Genomic DNA, 21,127 nt, shown 5'->3' with positions numbered 1-21,127 from the left:
CCCAAAATCTACAGGAAACTGCTGATATTCCCTTTACTGGCATGTGCATTGTATCATCTATACCTAAATGTCTACCTACCATGAACAGTTTTGTCAGCAATATGGAAAAAATGGCCATTTTTTAACCAAATATGGGGAATACCATGGAATCAAAACTCCAAAAAATAAAATCTATTGAAAAACCAAATTTTTATATATTTACACATGTAGAATTTCTTTTATATACATATATATATGTAAATGTAGGTGTGTAACCATCTCCTATTTTCTCCCTAAATTCCCCTGCCCACAGACCTGAGAACAGTCCCTCTAATTACATGAAGAACTTACAAAACTGCAATTTTCCTGAAAATTTCTCTCCCATAACAGAGGATTTCAATTTGAAATATTTTGTAATGATGACCAGAAAAGCATCACTCCAAGTATTCCAAGGTTCCAGTGGATGGTTCAAAGATAATTCACTGTATGTTCTCCCTACAAAGTATGTCCTCATTTTCAAAAGAAACTGTAAATTATGTAAATCAGAAGTGCACATCTTGTCAATCAGTTCTACATTTATACCCAAATAACCACTTGTTTCTTGAAAACATGAGGGTCAATGAAGCCAGCAGGAATATCAGATATGGTTTGACTGATGTATTTTAAATGACTGAAAAATTTGCTTTTCCGTGTTCTGACACCAGGCAGACCCAAGTACAAGTGCTGCAGGAATGTGGTCTTTAATATTGAAGCCGAGTTTTTGAGAGCACCAAGTGGAGTCTTTTCCTCTTGATGTGCTGCTGTATTAAAAGGAATTATGTATGTGAACTCGGCCACAGCAAGAAGAAACCTCATGTCTTGTACTGGGCTGGATTTGACTATTGAGAGAAAGTTTGTAACAAAATGAAAGCAGTGTCAAGAGAAAAAAAATAAAAATTGTATCTCCAGAGAAGAGGAAGACCTTCAGCAGTATGTTTCCACCTGAAATCTTACACCTAAAGCAACTGGAATCGTCCCTTTAAGGCTCCTTCCTTATTTTTGCTCTAAATGCTCATTTCCTCTGCACCACTGAAGAATTCAGTGAGGCAATAAAATCACCAAAGTAGACCAGGACAAAATCTAAATTTGAAAGAGCCTTGTGAAGCCTGGGAAAGTTCAGAGGGTGTGGGATACAAGGAAGGAGAGGTACCTGGAAGCAAAACAATATAGGAATATGTACAACTTCTTTTGATAAACTTAGAGGAATAAGCTGAGAATTGGCACTAAAAAGACATTAAAATACAAGTTAAAAACTAGAAACACTTAAAGTGCATTGTAAGTTCTGTAAGGGAGTGAATTAAGAGGGGTAATGGCAGAGTTTCAGATTGAAATGAGTGTATTTTCTGAGACAAAGCCATAGGACATGCTTCTACCAGTGGCCAAAACCATGATCCTTGTACGAGGCACAGCATTTCCTCCAGGTACAGGATGTTCAGGGAAGGATATTTCTGGCTAAGTTAGAAGTTATTCAGTTGAAGAACAAAGATTTTGCATTTAATTTAGAGCTGACTGGAAAATGTTATTGAGTTATCTTCGAACCAGATTGAAAATACAGCAGCAAAATCAAATCATGGGATGAGTTTCATGCTCTCTTACAGAAGTGCTATAAATTTGCTGAAGTTAATGGTGTCTCAGCTGAATTACATCAGCTTTTTAGCTCTAAAAGAACATACTAGTATAAACTACAGCATTATCAACTTCTTATCAGCAATCTCCTTGTCTCCTCCTGGCTGCAGGGCCAGAAAAGAAGATTCTTGTTTTAGACACAGCCCAGTGAACCGAGCAGACCCCTACACTCCCAAGAAGTCAAAGCTCAAAGTAATAAAACGTCTGAAATTCTACTAGATTCCTTGACAGTTCTGAAAGTAGGAAACAAAAGTCCCCAGAAATGATTACTTTTATCTCCAAATGTTCTGAAACCTCTGATTATTCTTCTTAAACATAGATCTGTCATATAGATCACGTCCATCCAATTTTCTGGCCTGTAGCTCTGATGGTGCTGAGTTAAGAGACCCCTGGAAAGCACCTTGGGTCTGCCCATTTACATGTGGAATTCCCAAATGTCACTTTTTGTGTTACAAACCCTCAACAGTCCCAGCCCAGGTCTGAAACTCTCTGATTCAGGCAGTGCCAAAAACTACAGTCTCGAGGGCTGGGAATCAGAAAATCTCCACATTTAGAATTCCCCTTTCTGGAGTTCCAGCCAGATGATGAGCAAAGTCTTTACATCTCTGCTTTCCATTATTGGCAAGCATAGGTTTTCCCTGGTATTTATCCTTGTGCTAACTTCCTTCACAGGATTCCATGATAAAACAAGTAGTCTACTGCAGGGATTTGACACATATGGATGTGTGTACCCCAACCCTGGCATTACTATAGTCTTGCCAGAAATAGAAAGCCCCTGGCAATGCAATTCTTTAAAAAGTAAATTTGGAAGGAATAAAAAGTGGTAATTAATTGCCCGGTATAAATGGCTTTGGACTGAATACAAGCCAGTTTGATTACCTAACAAATAAAATCACTTTCTGAGGTGATAACTCAGTTCATAAAGTTGGGCAGAAAAATACTGATTACAAAGTCCTTTCTGTGGTACACCCTTCTTCCTTGAGAGCTGAATGTCACTCAGGCCATGGCTTAAGGTGAGTTATACAGGCAGAGAGACAAAACCCAGCTGAAGAACACTCACCCTGGCCTCCCTTTGCTGCCAGCAAACCTTGGAGGCCCTGTGCTTTTCAAGGAGGAGGCAGAAATACTCCTTGCCTTTGCTTGTACCTCACAATGGAATGGGGTATAGAAGAGGGCTGAAAAAAGGGAAAGCCCAGCTCCTACTACTAAGGGACTGATTTGATTGCTGCTGCAGGTATTGGAAGAGCAGATGAACAACGAGCCTGTGGGGACTGGGATCTGTGCAAATCACACAGGAACTGAGAGTTCTGCTGTCTGTTTCTATACATTTGTTGTTACAAAGACATTCAAACATGAAGTGCTAATCCGTGCACAGTTTGGCTCCCCTCAGCAGTTCCCTTGGGTCTGGCCTTTCCCACCAGCTTCCCTGAGCTCTCAGATCCCAAATCCTGGGACACTGTGGCCACAGGAGTAGCACACACCACTGCATCTGTCCCCCAACCAGTGTGGGGTGTCCCACAGGTACAAGCTCCTGTGTGCTCCCAGAGCATTCCCAGCCATACAAGAGAACATCTGGCTGCAAGAGAACATCTGCCTGCTCCTGTCCTCTTTCCCTGCTCATTTCACTCACATGATCCTGGGAAAATCGCTGAGTCTTGAACTTCCAGAGAATGGAATTTGGCACAATCATTTTCTTTTCTGTTGAACATGTTTTGTTTGATCATAACAAATCAGCCCAGTGTGATGTAAACGAGCTGATCTTAATCAGCAGTGTACTAAATATCCACGTGACATCTGCATACATTGTTGGTTCCTGCCTGCTCTGCATGCACAATTTAATTAGATGAGTAATAAACGTGTCAAATTTATCAATGGTGTAAAAGATTTGACTGCAGTGAATTTACGCCTTTGGTTTAGATTGTTCACATGCCTTATTATAGCCAACGTGGCTCACCTATTTATCCTAAAAAATTAATAATTATCTTCTTGCTTTTACATTGATTTGTCCAATTTTCCAGGAGGGAAATACAATTAGCCACAAATAAGAAAAAACTCCTCAAAGTTGACTGATGAGAAGTTTAAAGACACTCAGTTCAATTAGGCTAAAAGCATTCTTTCTTTGTGGCAACAGCACTTTCCAAATAAAACCTGAATTGCAACATGAGGAAAGTGAAAACTCAACCAAAAGTTGGGGATGGATTTTCCATAATTTCCTCTATTGATTTTGATTGAATATTATATATAACCAACATTAATTATTTGTTAAATTCTTAAAAAATAAGTATATTTCCTCAAATGCTCTTTCACTTAACAGAATTTTAAAATGTGAGTCTGAGATACTGAAGTGGCTGTATGAGAATATGTTTAAAACCTGTGCTTGGGTTCCTAAAATGTTCGTCCTAGCCACACTAACTGAACAATTTCTTTGAATTGGGTTGGGTTGGAATTAGGCCCAATAAACTTTTCTACTTTCAAAAATCATAATAGATAATAGAATTGACTTGCACCAAAGTTTATTACACAGCCACTGGACACAAATGCACTCAACATAATCAAGTTGCTACTTCTCATATTTTAATTATAGGAAAAGCATTGTGAAAGTCAGACTTCCATTAAAAACAGGCAGTTTAACAAGACCTAATAAAAAAATTTTTATCAATAGGAATATTCAGAATTAACTTTCTGTGTACAAATTAGATTTCTAATAGCAGGTTCATTTCTCTGGTGATCTAATTTAGGTTTTGGTATCAAACAATGTCTCAAACACATAAAAAACCTCCTATGGTAAATTTTCATCCCTAATGTTTTCCAGCTGGTCTCTAATAACTATTCCTAATTGTACTTGTTAAAAAGTGGATTTATGAATCTCAATTAGACTGGTTTTACTTATGCTACAGCAATTTTCACTACCAACCAAGACTATTTCAAGATAGAAAAAAGTTTTATGTGGATGAAAGAATAATTATGAAAATAAAAAAGAAAATGCGTTTTATACAATTTAATTCTCAGTAATTCTATTTCAATAATCCAAAACAGAAAATACAGCATGTAATAACCATTCTGGGAACTTTGTTCATTCCACGAGTTACAAGGTACTTTTATTACCAGGATATTCACTTTGCTTCTGTGCCCTACTGTGAGCATAAAGATTTACATCATTCTCAGTGAATCTATTTTAATTTTCTTTGCAAACTTAATGTCCTGATTCAGCAAAGTATTGAGATGGAAGCTTACCCTGAGCACACACTGAAGACCCCAGTCGGTGTAAATGTTCCTGAAATTTGTGCAGGGCAGCTTCAACAAACTCATTTTTCAGGTAACTCAATCTTCAGGAGGTACCAGGTATGATTTATTTAGTCATTTTGCTGACCAGTGTCCCCAATTGTGGAATTAAAGCTCCAGGACACTTCTGCCAAGCCCTGTGCCCACCCCCCCTCCCCCCCCCCCACAACTGGCACTGACTGTAATCCCAGTTCTCACTCACTCTCAGCACAAACACCCCATGTAAAATTTTCAGTCATCTTCCTGTCAAATGAATTCCTTTGGAGACCCTTCCCATCCTCTCAGCTGTGGGACTTTGTAGAATCACATCAGAGAATCCCAGAATAGTCTGGGTGGGAAGGGACCTTAAATCCCATCCCATTCCACCCCCTGCCATGGGCAGGGACACCTTCCACTACCTCAGGGTGCTCCAAGCCCCATCCAACCTGGCCTGGGACACTTCCAGGGATCCAGGGGCAGCCACAGCTTCTTTGGGCCACCTGTTAGTAAATGGCATGGCCTGCCATGCCATGCTTATGGCAAAGCAAAACTTGCACAGTTTGATAGACAAAAAATTACAAGTGACATCAACTGTTTTAGACAAAAATACCCCATCTATGGGCAGAAACTACTGCTGCAAACATTTTTTTGTTACAGTCTCCTCCAGCTTTCCCAGATGGCCAGGTAGTGGCTGTTCCTTGGGAGTCACCATATGCTCTAAAATTAGTGACCCATGTCTCTGACGAACATTGAGACCTCTGAAAAATGCCCAGGAAATCAGAGCTGGAGAGCAAGACCCTCCTGCATCAGAGGGAAAAGCAGGTTCTTCCATGGCAAATTCTGAAATCCAAAGTCATTATCTCTAATGGAATAACCATGACCATTCCCCTGGAATACCACTGTCAGCCAAGACAAGGGACTGGGCAGGTTGATTCCTGCACATTTCCATTCCTTGTGAGGCTGAATATAGATACAAGAATGTTATTTTTACAACTTTACAACACTGTCTGTTGTTGCAGCCAAACACTTTGGCTTCAACATTTGACTTTAGATATGTTAAGCAATGCACAATAAATTCTCATCCAAAAGAAAGAGAAATACAGGAGCACATGCAAGGCAAGCTCTGGGCACAGAACAGTTAACAGAGGCCTGCTGCCCACTCCACATTTTCCTTAAAAGCTGCTGTGAAAAAATCTGATTTCTCCCCAGAAATACCATGATTGAAAGCAGCAACATGAAAACAGCAATATTTTTATGGGCTCCTGTGAAGAGGATTCTCCAGTGCTCAGTAGGGTGAATCCAACCTTCTCAAAAACACTGATCCCATTATTCAGTTTTGGTAATTAAAATGTTTTCTAAATGATTGTTCCCCAGCAGGAGGAAATTGATTAATTTTAATGCATTATTGTATTTTAGCATGGAACAATGTTGTCTTTTTATTCCTCTCCTCTTGTTCCCACCATTTGCAGATGAATTATTTAGATGTGAAGATTTGTCTACTGTGTTTGACATGAAGCTTTAGGGAGCAAGTGGAGAAACCCAAGGAGTGCCTCATCATTTGCAAGTTCAATTTCTTTCTATTTGGATATTGATTAGTACAGCACATATCACAAGGAAGTGACTTGACTAAGGGAACATAAATGTGACTTTACATATTTAGAAATGCATTTAGGAGTTCCATTATATGCTGCTTTTTAAAACAAGTTGTTTCATTTTGCGGGGATAGTTTGAGTTTTGTTTTGGTTTCTAAATTAGGCATCAGGAATTTACTTAATTTAATTATATTTTAATGACACTGAGTAGCATTTACCAGAATAGTGCCTCTTTATTTAGGTCCAAATTCTGAGGGTTTGAAATACACTCATTAACTTCAGCTGGTTTTCAGTGAGACTGTTAATGACTTATAAGTGTTAGAAAAGCTGAAGCAACAGACACCTGGAGAGTTGATATCAAACGTGGATTCAAAACCAGATCCTGTCCCAGCTGAAGAAAATAGATGTGTTAATCTCACAGTTCTATCATAGCAAGCAGTATTTTAAATAATTAGAATTATTTTGTGTTTGTGTTCATCTTCTCTGGCATTTTGAGTAGAATCAATGCTGCCACAGATGACCTAAGACTAAGTAGTTTCTCGAAACAGTGTTTCTCCTGCTCACAAAATTTTTATGAAAGCTTCTGCTTGATTAGAAATTAATAGGAAATCCAATATGATTTTGTCAGAGAAGAAAAGTTTGTTTAAATATCCATTTATATATTCAAGCCGACTGCAGATAGTTAAGAAAACAATCAGATCTTCTGGAATGAAACTATGATAATTCAATTGCACAAAATACAGCAAAAAAAACTGGAACAGAACTACTTGGCTTTGGATTTAGCAGCAACTGGCAGCAGCCACCTCCATAAAATTAAGAGAAATGAGCAGAGCAGACTGATCTATAGCTAATGTAGGAGTAATTTGCCTAGGGATGCCTACAGTGCTCCCAAGAACTTTGCACTGGATCTTGGAGCACTCTACAAATATGTTAAGATTTTTAAAAATATCAGGAGCATTAGTATGCCCAGAAAATAGAAGGCACTGGTATTAGAGGCAGCCTTTGACAAAGCCAAGAACAGGCTTCTCCTTTCCTGATCCCACAATGTATCACCTTTTCTGGCAGTAGATTTATCAAATAAACAACGTTCACAGTAACGTTTATTACCTAGTATCAAATTTACTAAAGTGCTCAAGGGTCTCAAGCAGAATGAAGGCCTCTATATTTTATGTAAAGACACCCAAAGAAACTGTGTGTCCTTAAACACTCATTGTCCTACATACCTCTGAAAAGTCTCATCTTCAAAAAACACAAGGTTTCAGTGCAACTGAATCTCTCAGTTGCCAGCACTTCCCACCATCATGGATTTGGTTTGAAACTCAGTTTGAGGGAGGCATTAAACAATCAAAAGTGTTGTTCTTCACACAGCAAATTTGTTAGGTGTGTTAAACACACCAGTGATGAGCACAGGATATATTGTTGACTTTCAGTGTATAGATTGAAGTCTTGCATGCAAGTGAAAATATTACAGCAGGAAGAGGAATGGCACAAAGACCACCTTACCCAATTTCCAAACACCTGTTTCTCATGCCTTGGAATAATTAGCTTTAGCTAGATAAGAAGAGTTTTTTGTTCCTTACTAATTCCTACATAATGAATGACAAGTTACTATGCTAATGTAAGAAAATACTTGTATCAAAGTATTTTTTTCCTGTATGACAGGCAACATGCAATACCAGACTTCTCTGAACTCCTGTCCAGATGTCCAAGATTTTAGCTGGGAAGAGAATCCAGGTGGCAGCTGGGGGTTCAGTGTGAAACACAATCTCTCCAGCACTGCTCTCCTGGCTGGGTCAGATGGCCACAGGGACCACATCTGCTCAAACATCTTTCTCCCTGTGGCTGGAGCATTTACCTGAAGCGACACAACTTTTTAAGGCTGCATTCCTCACACTCCTCACCAGGATAATTCAGGAGAGCAGATGTGCTCACCCTCACAACGAGTCAAGCTCATCCCTCCCTCCTAACAGGGCTATTTTTACAGACACTGACTTGCACCATTTCTTCTCCAGAGTTCTAATGCAGGACTGAAGGCTTCACAGCACTTTTTATTTTTGCCATCCAATGGCATAAATAAGTGGTATGCAAGCACCATGGAATATGGGAAGAAGATGCTTTTAAATTCAAAAAAGTAACTTTTCTGTAAAGGGAGTCAAAACTCTCGGGAACATGGGGGGATTCTTGTGGTGCCCTGTGCAAAGGCATGAGTCAGACTTATCCTTATGGGTCCTTTCTACTTCAGGATATTCTATTACTCCATGGCTCCCAAATGGGTTCACTAATGTAAATCCAGCATTAATCCAGGCATGGTGCTCCCTGTTGGCAATGGTGAAACCAGGCAATGACCAAACTGAGCCCATGTCCCATCAGCAGGACGAAAAGCAGCATGGACACACCAGCCCTTCCCTCTCCAGTGCTGTTTTGAGCACGGTTCAGCAGCACAGAACAATCAGACATTTGCAAATCCCTTTGACTAAATCCACCAGGCTATGTCACCAACATTTACATCCCAGCAGCACTTCTGCAAGCCCGGGATGTTCCCTTTCAGCAGTCTGCTCATTTTTGGGCTGTGTGTGAACACCAGAGCCTATTTCATTTGAGCACCTGTGCAAACATGTTTCTCTTACAAAAGTCAACAGAACTATGGGTTTATATTCAGCTTCCAGTGCACTTTATTTTAAGTAGATCTCCTGCTTTTCAATGCCTGCATGCAAAAGAAAACCCCAACCTTAGCTCTGTACTACGAGGGGAACATAGACCCTAAAATTCTCCTCTGAGTAATGCTCTACCAAGTTGTCCCTCAAATATGAAACTTAATCCTTAAGAAAGCCTAAAAGAGGGCTGGGGAGGATAAGACAAAAGACCTGAAGGACAATAGGAGAGAAGGGGGAAAACCCAGTTGCAAAAAATTGGGAGGTTGCTTGTGCATCAGTGTTAGATGCTGGACACTACTCAGTGCAGCAGCATCCTGTTAATTATTTATCTCTGTCAAGAAAAAGGCTTCTGCACACCATACACAGATCTGATCCTCACTTCACATTCTCAACTCTGTGATTTCTAAGTGAGCCTTTAATCTGTTGCTGAATTTTATTTAGTTGTCTCTTTGTCCTTTCTTGTTTATTTTCTTAATTGTGATTCTTTTTCTCGCGTTTTTCTATATATAAGTGACTTTCTATGTCCTTCCTTCCCACACACCTCTGCCTGCCAAGCTATTTCCCATTGCCTTTCTGTTTAACATTGTTTGCCCCTTATTCAGAGTTCCCACATTTTTTTGCATCTTACAGATCAGAGCAAGAGGAACAAGCTCAGTTTCCAGCCTGGGCTCAGATCATCCACAAACAATCCCACGGAACATATTTTGAGAAATAAATTTCACTTACATCTTCATGAGCCAAAGTGGTAAAATATAAATCAAAATAGAGTAAGTGAAATAAAACTTTTCCAGATTCCTGTGGATTGGAATGGATGTAGCATCTGCCTCAACTGTTAGGAACACCTACTGCATTCACTCATTTGCTACCTTCTGACCACAAGCAGCAGATGGTATTTTGTCATTGCACAGACCTCAGTTCCCATAAATCACAATTTTTGCCCTGCAGAATTCATAACCCAGTGCTGGGGAACAAGTGGATGGATCCTCTCCTGCAACAGGCACTGCAAATGAATCTCCTTCCATGTGCAGCTCACAGATCCGTCTGTATATTTGACCACCAGTATTTAATATAAATGTATATTTTGTAAATAAAATCCACTACTCTTGTTGTTTTGGTGACATTCCCAGTAGCACTCACTACACAGACTCCATCTAATCAATCCTCAATTACTATTAGGCTACTGTTGTCTTCCCTGTCCACATAATTTAAGACACTATAATAGCACTAAAGAATCCAACCCAAAAGGATTTCCTGAGGTGATTTACACTCACCACCACCAAAGAAAACTTGTTTGTTGGAGTATTTAATTTTCAAGTATTTTGCAGTGTTCTGGCAAAGTTATTACCAGTAGTTCTGGTCAGTTCTGGTCAGTTGTACTTCGCTCCTCAAAACCAGTCCTACATAACTCATGCAATGACATTTTCAGCTGACAGATTACTTTGATTACTTAGTGTTATATCCACAAATCATCAGGGACAGCTTACAGAAAAAACAGGAAAACCATGGCTCCTACTTGCTACATGCTCAGCTCTGTAATTCTATAACACTGCAGCTATCAAAACTCTTCATGTCTAAACTGAAGCACAGAGCTACAAATGGTAATTTTCAAATTTATTCATTCATTCATTTACCATAAGGTTTTTAGTCTTTCTTTACAAATAAAATGAAAACTAGGCATTATTCTAAAAGGGTGGGATCCATCTCTCCAAACTGAAGTACAGAAGTTAGATGCCTGGCCTGATCTGGTCAGGACCAGCAGACTGCCAAGGACTATCTGGAGCTCCATGGAGGAAAGGAGCAGGTGTCATATCCAGAAGGCAACTCCTCCTAAAGGTGACATCCCCTGCCAAAAACAGTCCCCAAAATCCCAATCCTGTGCAAATGAACACAGGCATAGAACTCCTCGCTCCTTGGAGTTTCAGGGCATGACTGGTCCACAATGTTTGGAGAAAACATTCCATAAAAACACCAAGAATTACATTTTCTGATGCTTGAATTGTATTCATAAAATTACTGACTTGTTCTATTTGGTTGCTAAAATGCCTACATGGAATATGAAGGGAAAAGGAAATGAGGAGAAAGGATGAAGAACATTGCCACATCAGATATTTTTCCTCACTTTGAGGAATGGTAGATGTTATGACTTTAATGGTTTTGATTTGCCATATCCATTTTAATGCCCGTAAGTTAATACAGGTTCAAATTCATCAGCCAGCACTTCTTTAAAATTCTATTTACACCTTGTGCATTTAAATGAAGGCAAACAAAGGTAAAATTTATGTTATAATAAAGTATCATTGTTTTAATTCATTAATAGAATTAAGCTAGCTGTGGCAAGTAGATAAAAGCCCTTTGAATAGTGAAACATTGCTGCAGTTTGTCTTGTCAGGGCTCCTGCTTCTAAGAATATTTATGATTTTCCAGTTCCTCGAGAACCATAGATGACACAGCAGGTCAATGAGACAGTTTCAATCTCAGTCTGGATATTTCCACCCAGAAATAGAGGATAATTCAGTCTCCATCCCCAGGTAACCCCAGCCCCTCTTCAGTGCTAACAAAGGGCTTAATACTGGACTTTGTTCTGAGAAACAAATTCCATCCCTTGTGCTAACCCCACGACTTGGCCAGGGCTGTGGAATGAAAATGAAGGCAGCATTTCCTGGTGCATTCAGAGAGCAGGAATCAGCCCCAGCATACAGAGGGCAGGGGCTCTTTTCTGGAGTCACTGCCTGTCAGTAGGTACCAGACTGTGATGCACAGCTCATGTGACACACTGAGTGTCAGAGAAGTCACCTCCCAGTGTCCTGTGCTGTGCCAACAGCGTGTTGGCTGCTAAATGACTTTACATTCTTCTTTATTTTTCTGCAGAGCTTATTTTAGAAAGGTTGTATATCAATCTGGAAAGTGCTGTGAACACGATGTTATCATAATGGTACCATATGCCAGTTGACTACTTACAAATCATCCATGCTTCCCTCACTTGGTAGATTTTAAAAGCATGATAAAGAACTTGATTCTCCTCATGCTTACACTGGATTTATATCAGTGCACCTCCATGTTTTATGCTGGTAAAAAAATATTTGTACCAAAACCTCTACAAAGCTTTAAAGGTTCTTAAAACAGCAATGTCCAAACAATAGTTTTTACTGTTCAAGTAATTGTCTCAAAACCAGATGTGAGTGCTAAAGACTCAAGCATATAAAAAAGTAGGATATGCTCCCAAAACACCTTATCCATCCCTACAGTCTATGGAAATAGGTTATAGCCTTTAACTAAAGAGCTTTAAAGCTGTTAATTTACCTTCCTAGTTTGCCCCCTTTAGGAGGCCACTGTGAATTCCAGCACTCCACCTGATCATTTGTCTGAAGCTTTTTTCCTGCTATCTGTGTTCCTGAGAAATCAGATTTTCATGTGTTCACAACACTCCATAAACCTTGCAAAAAATGATGTTCTGTAAGACTTGTGATAAAGAGGAAGGTTAGGAAAAGTTTAGATCTTAACAAGGAGTCCAAGATAAAAGGCTAAGTAAAACTTCAGCTGCATATCTGAACTTAGGAGAACCTGGACCTATTTCCACTCATATCTACCAGTTATATTAAAAGAATAAAAACCAAAACAAACCAAGCAAAAAACCAGAAAAACAAAACAAAACAAAACAAAACAAAAACCAACCAAACAGGGAAAAAAAATAGCCAAAAAAAACCTACAAAGTTGTTCACGAAATTCTCACTTGGGCAACCTTTCAGCTGTCATATTCTGGCAAGTTTTATGGTGTCTTTTGACTCTTTAAAATATTTTTCAGAGTGACTATTGCCCTTATAAATGTTTTTACTGGAAAAAAAAAAGAGAAAATGAACTACATGAAGTTAGTGTACAGAACTATTTCACTCAGTTACTCTCTCTTATTCCTCCCCCAGGCAGAGCACATGTTTAGCAGTGAATCTCATTTCAGCCTCGTGCCTATTCATTCATTCATTGGCCTTTGTTCTCTGGCTGCTACCAGGAGAAATTCTCAGTGCTAGTTCTTACTGCATAGGGAAAAGTGAGTCCTAAAGTTCTGTTCTTGTTTGCAGTCTGGTGTGAGTTGGGTGAGCTCTTCATTCCTGCTGCATTTCTGTGAGTGGGCTAAGTGGTGACCTTCATCTTGTACCTCTCTGCCAAGCTCAGAAAGAAGTTTTCATACAAATTTCAGTAGTTTCTCTTTAGAGCAGCAGACAGACTAGAGAAACTGCCTGGAGAGCTGAGCTCTACTGGTCAGACACAAGTGTTTGTAAACACACTCATCCTGGAGAATTCTGCACTTGTTTTTGGTCATCTTGACTGAATGCCTCAGATTCTCTGGGCTGCAACCCACTCTCATAGCTACTGAGTCAGATCTTCACAGCAGTGTGGGATATTGTGTTTTCATTAATTTGGTACTCTATCTGTAATTCATAAGGTAAGGGTCATGTTCTACAAACTCTTAAACAAAATTCCTCCTCTCTACTTGCACACATCAATTGTACATCACTCACAGGATTCACAGACAAGTATCATATGACTGAATTCTTCTGGCAATCTCAAACTGATTCTGTCTGGGATTTGTCTCCTTTGAGATTGGCTCTTTTAATTTTCTACAAGCTTTTTCATCTCTCACCCCTTAACATACAGAACTTCTCCACTGAGGTTTCAATCAGTTTTGTGCAAAGGAATGTATGGGTGGCTCTGGCAGTATGGTCAGGCTGCAGGCCAGAGAACAATGAGGCAGAATTTTTTCTATCTTTTCCATTAATGTCTAACAAGCCTTTCTGGGGGTAACTCATTTATTCACAATGGTAATTGTAATTATTTCTTTGATACAGGGTTTAACATATCAGTCCTTTTTTGTAATATGTGAGATAGTCAGGGCAGAACACTGCAGATGAACAGGGATCCCAAGTGCTGTTTGAGACACATGAGGAAAACCAAGATATCTGCATTGGGCACCAGTTCCAATGTGTGTCTCCCAGGACAACAGAATTCTGGTGGAGCAGCAACTAAAGACCAGGCAGGATAGCCTGGGGAATGTAAGGAGATTGTCAGACCTGAATCCTATAGGCATCTACAGCATAGTCTTAAGTCTATCACCATCCCTAAAGAAACTCCCAGGGACTTTGGCTTTGAATTGGCAATAGTCTCTGCCTCTCACAGTCTCACAGGTTCCTTTGCCTGGATAGACAAGGCAGAGGGAGCAATGGAAGAGCCTCCCGTGTTCCCCAGCACTCCTCTTCAAGATGCAACAAGAAAAGACATAATTGGATAAGATGACAATATGACAATAAATGTGTGAACCTGGAATTCAGACCCAAAAAGGACCAACAGATGATGGTTTGGGGGAGCCAACCAAACTCTATGCACCTGAGAGTGCACAAAGGTAAATTTTCTGATTGCAAGCACACATGCTGCAGTAAGAAAAAGGTAAAAACCAGTGCAGGCTCCACACTCACCAGTATCTGCAGTCCCCATGTTTCGAGAAAAAGACTCATGGCTTTTATATAAATTAACTGTGAACTCTGTAAAGTCTCCATTTAAATTCCCGACCCAGAGATTTGCACAGCAACACTGCAAAAAGTAGTAATTACATAGAAGCTTTTTAATATGCAATGGTATGCAGCACTTCCCTTTTTAAGCTGAATAACCAAAGTAGTATCATAAATATTATATTTAAATAGTAATCCAAACCACATGGTTTTGAAAACAATAACCAAGCACATGCTTTGCAGGAACACAGAATTAGAAATGATTTCACATACAACGATAAAAGGTTTGCAAGAATTGTGATCATGCTAGAGAGAAATAGTTTATGCAGGCTGTACTCGAAGGTATTTTCACAGTTCCAATATAATTAACTATTTTCAGTGATTTATAGTTTTGCCGTATGCATTTGCTTAAATATTAATTCTGCTGCCTGGTGCTTAAAGCACGATGGATTGTTCAAAGTGAAAATGGCTGAGTGCCCCATTCACAGTAAATATGGGACTTCTTAACAGAGACTGTTGGCTTCTGTTTGATTCTTTGGACAATTAATTTATATTTAATTCTAAAAAACAAGAGATCAAATTAAGCCTTTCTCTTGAGTAAAAAGCTGGAGCAATGTAATGCAACCTAATATTGTGAATTTAACATCAGCCAATTTGGGTTTTTTAACTAAAATTACAAATTTTTATTAAGTAGGTAACTGGGAGTGACTGGAAATAAAGATGACGCTGAGAGCCTATTTCTAAAAACAGATCATGGCCACATGACCATTTTCAATGTTTCATATGTTGAAACACTTTTACCATAAAACTTTTGCAATTCTGTAACAATTTTACTCAGGTATCAACAACAAGGAGCAGCCATAAAACTGAACTAAAGAGTTTGAACATCAAAGCATCCAGAGGTTGTTAATGACACTTGCCTTGCCTTGAAATTGATTTTGCAAGCATATTTCTCACACGTTCATTATCACTTATTAACTTCATCAAAGACAATTTCAGGTGTCCCACACCAACTTTAAGAGACTCCAGAGTAGGGCCCATGGACATCAACTTGCTCATAAACAAGAATAGATTGATGCCCTGTAAAAGATTGGCTAAAATCCAACCCTGTGATGACAGTGTTCACTCGGTTTGGCCACCTTTATTTAGCAGCACTATAACCAAGGCAATACACCTGAAAGGATCCATGCAGCAGGCACTACTCTGAGAAGGAAAATTTGTGGGATTTAATAACAAAGAAGACATGGTAGGAAGGTCCAAACAGCAAAAGAGGACAGCAAAACTCTGGATGGACTCTAGGAGATGTCTAAGCACGGAAAGGATTCTGACTGAGACTTGGATATCCCAGGGTAAATCTTCTCAGAATTTCTTAGCCCAATGATGTGAAATTGTAAGTATGTAACTTACATTCTAAGTCAGGGGGTAACAAAGACATGGACTGCAGCCTTCCTTTTAGTTAACTCCAGACTTTCTTCCTGCTGGGGTGAAGAACGGGCTAAACCCAGCGTGCAATAATCACAGGGGCTGGAGATTTAAATAACGAGGAGCAATGGCTGCCTTGGTTTCCCAACTATTGATGCTGTGCCCACTTCTCTGGATCAATCAGGAGCCCCGTGCTTGCACTGAGTAACCGGATCAGATAAACACAGCCACCAGAGCTGTGCACTCCTTGCGGACCTCAGCTGAGTGCTGGATTTGGGAGATGATGTCCTGACACTCCCAAACTTCTCTCTTTGTTAGGAGCCATCTGGCAGCGTGGCCAGAGTTCTGCCTAGGCAAAAGAAGGCAATGTTTGGCAGCAGCGAGTAGCACCAGTGAGAGTGAGATTCCACCCCCTTCCCAGGCTCCAGAAAGGCAGGTGTCGCTTACATACTGCATCCTGCAACTTCTCCCTACCCCAAACACCTTCTCCCACCAGGAGCCCCGGCAGGTACAGACAAGAGAAGCCACTACAATCCGAGCAGCGAGGCGCCAGCCCGGGTCCACTCGCCCGCACCGTGCGCAGCCCGAGGACGGGGACACGCGGGGACACGAGGGGACCAAATCGGTCTCCTGCAACCAGAAGAAAGTTCGTACCTATACAACACCCCAGTAAACCACGCGGAGGGGAGGAAGAGGCTTCTGAGAGAAGCGCTGATAGGGGAGAGTCCTAATAAAGCCCTAAGATCTCACCCACGCGCACATCTCCTAGCTCAGCACTTCCGAAAGCACCAACGAGAACGCAAAGATTGAGGGAAGGGACTGGAGAGAGACTGCCTCCCCCCGGCTCGTCCTGGCTGCCTGGGCAGCTCCAGGAGGAGCAGGGCACGGGGTTCGTCCCTCGCAGCCGGGGGTGCAGAGGATGCTCCTTGCCCCGCAGCAGCGCCAGGAACACGCGGGGCGTGGGGGCCGCAGCTGCGGGCACGGGGCTCCGGCGCCGCGTCCGCGGCAGCGCCCAGCGCTTGTCCCGACTCGCACCTACCTCGGCGGGACCCGGGGCCGGCTCCGCGGGGCTGCGGCGAGAGGCGGCGGCGGGAGGCGGCGAGCGGAGCCCGGGCAGCCTCGGCCGAGCCGGGGCCGCTCGCACGGGGGCACCGCGCCGGTGCCGCTGCCCAGGACGGGCGGGCGATGCTGCTGCGGGGGACTCCGGGCGCCTCTTTGGCTCTGTTCGGAAAGTTACCGCGGCCACACGACCCACCTTAAACCCGCCTCCCCGCAGGACCCGGGGGAGGGGGAAAGAAGAGGAGGGCGGGAGGAGACGGGGGTGGGGGCTCGGAGCCGTTCTCTTCGCGGCGCAGAACCAAGTCACAGCAGCATCTCTCGGGCAGTCGCTCCGGGATGCAGGGCTGGGCGCACCAGCGCATCCCCGGCACTCGCAGGCGCTGGGCTGAGGCCGCGCTCCGCTCCTCTCCCCCTGGATTCTCGCTTTGACGTGCGCTACCAGCTTCAGAGCGCAGAAACTTTCCCGTTTCCTGCGGCGCTGACGCTGATTTTTGGCTTATTCGTTTGGTGATGGCTGGTTTGGCATCTCGTTATTTATTTAATTATTTGTTGTTTCGGGGAAGGGAGATCTAGTCCTTATGCCTTGGGCTCTATGTATGTGTTTTGGGGTTTTTTCTCTGCCCGATTCAATTAAAATACATTTAATAGTCTAGAAGGACAAAGAATCAGACTGCCACCCCGGCATCCCAAGGTTGCCGCCCGAGCATGTGGGAATGAGGAAAAAAACTATAGGCGAGGCAGAAACACTTGGTGGCTCAGCAGATGCAGGAGATGGGGGGAAAGCACGGCTCCCTGCCTCCTGCGGCTCAAACATCGCGATCTCCCGAGCACAAACCTCTCAGACCCCCGCGGACGTGCTTAGAGGGAGATCATGCAAACTTCTGGAACCATTTCAAGGTGCCAGGTTTGCAAGCAGAGGCATGCACGCAGCTGGAGCAGCGGGCACACACTGGCAGGCACACGCAGCTCGCAGTGCCTAAAGCAGCCCCTGAACGGGGAAACGCTGGCTCGAGCTGATACCACGCGAGGTTCAGGGGATGAAAAGCGCCGTGGAAAATTTACCTCTTCTCTAGCATCCTCTACCGTTCAGAGCATCTGCCCTTGCACTATCACATCGACTGCATCGCTGCTGCTTTCGGGTGGCTCAGTGCCACTGCATGCTCAGAGAGGCATCAGCCAGGGAACGAATCGCACCCCACGGTTGTCATTTTCTTCCTGAAAGATGTACCAGAAGTTACAAATGTATAATGATTAAAATCATTAGACCAAAAGGCTTATGACAGGTGATTTGAACAGCTGCACTAACTTAGCTCTTAGCCAACAATCTTATGCTTGCACAAGATGAAATGCTCTACTTGTGTTATGTACTATTACTGATTATATTCTAATTAGAATAACAACGTTGGCTGTGATCCTGCTTTTTAAACATCTCAGTATGTAAGAAAGACGAGACCAAGTCCCTTTTTGATAACAGACCCAAACGATTAATAAAACTTTTTTTGTCACCGTAGCCACACGATGAATCCCCACGTTATACAGTATTTTATGTCCATGTGAGGCTGCCAAAATCCTTTGTCCTGCACTGTGTGTTTCTTGGTCACCAGCCAGTGCATGACTGCAGGTGATGGCAATGTTTCAAAAAGGACATCGTTTGGGCCAGGATTGCTACACTGGCGCTGCAAGGAACTCCCTGCAACCTCCCAGACTCCCAAAAAACTCCTTCACTCCAGCACTGCCTTTGTGCCCCCAGGTTCCCAGCCTGGCCTTGCTGTGCTGGTTTGCAGCATTCCTGAGACCTTGCACCAGTCCCTGAGCCAGCAGCACGGGGCAGTGGAGAATCCCTGGGTGCTGGAGCAGCTGCTGGAGAGATTCCTCCTTCCCCACCTCTTTTCCAGGCTCAGTTCTGCTCCCTCCCTGGCTCCACAAGCTATTTTTCTTCATTACCCATGGCTAAGGCAACCTAAGCAGGTTCTGCAGCAGTACTGGTACCTGAGGTGAATTCCTCACTGTTTTTCTTCACCCGTTTTAAATTATTTTTTACCAAAATCCTAATGATGAATATCAATAATAAATTAGCAATTGTGTTTATTTATTAAATTATTTTCAATATTTAATATAATTCCACAGATCAAATTTGAACTTGATTTATTGAATAAATAAAGATAATTTGGCTTTACTGTTTGTATAAGAATATTAAAAACCACCAGTTGCTCTATACTAATGGCATTGTTTAGAACTCAGTTTTGTCACCAGTTTCCATTTGGGGAACTATTTAACATCCCTGATTTTTCTTTTTAAATGGTAAGAAATGCACAGAGACTAAATCAGACTGCTTAAAATGAATTAGGCAAGCCTACTGCGACAATTTTTTTCCCTTTGTCTTTCAGTGTTCTCTGTGAAACTTTCCAAAGAAGTGGCCTGTCAAACTGTGAGTGGTCTGGACACCAATGAAACCCAAGATATTACATTCTGCTGTATGACTTTTGACAGATATTTGAGGCGAAGCATTCAGCCCCACTCTTCTTGCTCATATAAAATCCCATCCAGCTCAGTAATTTCCCATGGAAAGTTCTGGCATTCTCTGCACTATGGTTGTCTGCTTGCAGGGGTGTAGATGTCAGTAAATGCCAAGGAATGTGGCTATGGATGTTTCTCCATTTGAGGGTGACTACTGGAATACTCATTTCTTCTTGGTGTCTATTTAAATGCAACCCCCTTGTAAAAGACATTCAGTACAAACAGCACTAGATTGCAGCACACTGGTTCTAGTTCAGTGCTTCTGTTTTTAAAATATGTAGTTTACAAAAAAAGATATAAAAAGACAGTTTGGCTTCTTTCTTATTATTGTTGACTCAATGAGTCTAGACTAGAGTTATAACTCTGTAAACTCCAGCTGAATCTTCAAGCTTAGCCAGATTCTTTCATAAATCAGAATGAGTTGTTGAAATTCTGAAGGACAAAATAACTCTCTGTTATGAGTGCACAGCTTCAGTTTGGTGAAAGGATGTCTGGTTATCCCCAGGAAACCTGAGCACCAACATGAAAACGAGAAAATAATTTGAAAAAAAAAAAAGAAAAAATAAAGGGAAAAAAAGTAGAAAAAAAAAGAAAAAAAGGCAGGAGTGTATTACAAGAGTGACTCTGCACAGAAAACTGCTTAATAATTCTGCTGATAAAGTATGAGCCAGAGGAGAATTCATTTCCCTCTCCCAGAGCTCAGCTGGGGTGACAGGAGTTTAAAGAAGAGCAGCTCTTTCATAAAGGTGAGCAGGTGTGTCCTTCAGCCAGACGACAGGAGTTTGAAAACACTGTGAGCTTTGCTGTTGACTTTTGGGGAGGCAGAATTTTACCATTTGAAACCATCTGCTGAATAAAAACAGCCACTTGTACATATTTTCTCTTCAAAGTCCATTCACTTTCAAGAGCATTTTTCATTTGTTTGCTTCTACATGTCCAATTCAAAACTAGTTCCTCTCCACTTTTTCATTTTCCATATGTTCTTTTTGCTTAAAGGGGAAATTTGGCCTTACAAAACCACAGCAAACTGCATCCTGCTAGTGTTTGTAAAAGCACAAGTTATCAACACTGGGAAACTATTATACTCTTAATATTAAAGCCTGAGAAATTAAATATGCATCATTTGTTTCTGAATGAACAATTACTATTGAAAATAATGTTTGAAAAAGAAAAACAAAGCTTTTCAGACATAACATGAATTTTAACTTGTTTTTTTTTAGAAAACCAATCAGGGTTTTAGTTTATGCATCATTCTGTTCCCCACAATAATACTCTGTCTGTGCAATCAGTGATGATAAATGGTACATAATTGTAAACTTGATATTGGTTTTCAATATTGAATTCATCATCCTGTCCTCTTAACACATATTAAATACTTTAAAGAATTTATGTATTTGTTTGATTTATCTGTGATTTTTTTCCAATATGTAAAATTTATTAGTTTTCTAGTTTTTGAGGAACTAAGAGTAGACAACATCAT

General features: G+C 41.3%; 1 protein-coding gene across 11 annotated transcripts in view; it reads right to left on the bottom strand.

The window, feature by feature from the left end:
* Positions 1 to 21,127, bottom strand: part of MEGF11 (multiple EGF like domains 11) — a 266,626-nt gene that overhangs the window by 233,711 nt on the left and 11,788 nt on the right. For 7 of the 11 annotated variants that reach the window (XR_013775891.1, XM_079318187.1, XM_079318184.1 and 4 more), the window contains exon 4: positions 18,193 to 18,345. The gene's annotated coding sequence lies outside the window, so the exon portion shown is untranslated. Of the gene's footprint in view, positions 1 to 17,326; positions 17,601 to 18,192; positions 18,668 to 21,127 lie in introns of those variants that run through there. The other 4 variants (XM_079318188.1, XM_079318193.1, XM_079318190.1 and 1 more) reach the window with 4 other exon arrangements.

This window comes from Erithacus rubecula (assembly GCF_903797595.1).
Source record: "Erithacus rubecula genome assembly, chromosome: 14".
NCBI classification, from domain to species: domain Eukaryota; kingdom Metazoa; phylum Chordata; class Aves; order Passeriformes; family Muscicapidae; genus Erithacus; species Erithacus rubecula.
Note: the sequence above shows the minus strand (reverse complement) of the source record. Positions and strands in the feature narration are given on the sequence as shown.